This window comes from Bison bison, unplaced genomic scaffold (genome assembly GCF_000754665.1).
Source record: "Bison bison bison isolate TAMUID 2011002044 unplaced genomic scaffold, Bison_UMD1.0 scf7180017864352, whole genome shotgun sequence".
NCBI classification, from domain to species: domain Eukaryota; kingdom Metazoa; phylum Chordata; class Mammalia; order Artiodactyla; family Bovidae; genus Bison; species Bison bison.
Window position 1 is genome coordinate 6,453,290 of NW_011494924.1, and position 408 is coordinate 6,453,697.

A 408-nucleotide genomic window follows, 5' to 3' on the forward strand; every position below is an offset into this window, starting at 1 on the left:
AAAAATTAAAAAAAAATAAACTCTGCGTTCTTGTGTAATCAGAGCATCTGCTGTGCTCCCATTATGATCATTACTTGCATTACTGCATTTCATTACAACATTTCATTATTGCAAGGAGGAAGGTGGCCAACCACAGTGAGGCTCTGGCCTGGAAATGTGGGGTGGCGCCCACTAGGGCCAGACAAAATGCAGAGTTTGGGGGAGGAGGCACAAGGGAGGTGTAAGTGACTCAGATCTCTGTTCTCAGTCGCCTCATCTGCCAGATTAGGGAGCCCCTCTTGGATATCTACAGGATCCCGTCCAACCCTCCGTTCTGGGCTTCTGATAGATTCCACACATTCAACCAGGAGGAGCCCCATAGCTAAGTTTCTTTCCTCATCGGTCTGTGCTGGAGGCTACAAGGAGACC